Genomic DNA, 1,460 nt, shown 5'->3' on the forward strand with positions numbered 1-1,460 from the left:
AACAAAGAAATATGTTTTAAACGGAAAAACCATATTGTTCAAAACACTTCGTTTTGATCATGCTAACTCTGTTTCCATACAATCCTCCCAGTGAAGTCATTTCCATGTTCGGCTTCGTTGTGAAATGACAAGAACATTTGGAAATTTAGCAGCAAGCGCCCATACAGATCCTCCTGCCTGCAAATTTCAGAAGGTGAGAGATTATCAAGCTGAGCAAGAGCACACATTTCCACCTACAGTTTTCGTTGTGTTTGCTAATCGGGCTCAGTTTGTACCAAGCCTTTATAAAAAATAATATTAGACTCGTTTGTTGTTCCCCTCCACGGAAATCTTTAGTAAAAGGCGAAAGATTTTTGCGTATGAAGGGAAACCAGAGTTGTTTCCAGGCCACCAATTTTTCCTAGCCTATGTTGAAGTTCAATTCACTGCGCATGGGAACGTGTAGGTTTCGTAGGAATTTGCTGTTTTACTTGTTGAAACATAAAACCTCGTTTTGTGTGATTTTCGTTTCTTAAAACGAGAGAATAAAAATATAAATCCGTGCCGATTTCTAATTTGCGTCATGTGCACGGACCAACGTACACAAATGATAAACCGACAGCAAATTCTGCCATCTCTCGGCCACCATTTCAACTAGTGGGAACTTGTACTTTGGCAACAAATTCCATTTCACGAAGAATTTTCAGTTTACCTGTTCTCATATGCAACACGATTACACTTTCGGGTTTCTCCCACAGGCATGCTTAATAATGTTTCGTAAAGAAACCAAACCGAAGCAAGAAAGAAAATTACCGCAGTTATTTCGGTTGTGACGGGTCACTTTAATGTCATGCGATTCTTGCACGTATATATGTAGTGATGGAATCTCGAAATTTAGTATAGATTGGGAAATAACCATGAATATAAAACAAGATAGTTCCGTGGAAATTACTTAACGTAATAATTCTCGGCATCAAAGCAAGTTACATTTCGACAATTGTAAATTAGAGAGAAAGAAATAAGTAAAAGGAATTTTGTGTTCCAAAATTTCCTATCATACGCTAACGACTTCTTTTTCACAATGTTACTTCCATACAGGGTTGGCAAATTTGTGTTCTCTTGTTTGTTTTAACATGCTTTTAATGTTGATTTGTCGAAAAGGATATATTTTTTTTTAAAAAATAAAACTTTTAAACAAAATGCCAAGATGACATTTTTTTTAGAATAATGAAAAATAATGTATTTGTAGAACATCCAAGGATTGATTGTGTTCATATTACAAGCAAACGCTTGACTAACTTCTTAAAATACACATTTATGTTAGTCTTAAATCTCGCCTGTACGCTGTTGGAGAAGCTCCCACTAATCCACAGTTTCCAGGCCCCACTGAGTCCAAGTGGTAGCTTCTGATTAATTATTATCGTGAATGGATCTAAATCTTAAACATCTGCATAAATCATAGCCATGAATTTTAAACGTGG

General features: G+C 36.0%; 1 non-coding gene across 1 annotated transcript; it reads right to left on the reverse strand.

The window, feature by feature from the left end:
• Nucleotides 1–261: 261 nt before the first annotated feature.
• LOC145997575 (U5 spliceosomal RNA) lies at nt 262–379 on the reverse strand. Its single transcript, XR_014442976.1, has one exon. It is a non-coding gene; the product is annotated as a U5 spliceosomal RNA (small nuclear RNA).
• Between the last annotated feature and the right edge of the window lie 1,081 nt (nt 380–1,460).

This window comes from Lepisma saccharinum, chromosome 13 (genome assembly GCF_977018435.1).
Source record: "Lepisma saccharinum chromosome 13, izLepSacc3.1, whole genome shotgun sequence".
Lineage (NCBI taxonomy): Eukaryota > Metazoa > Arthropoda > Insecta > Zygentoma > Lepismatidae > Lepisma > Lepisma saccharinum.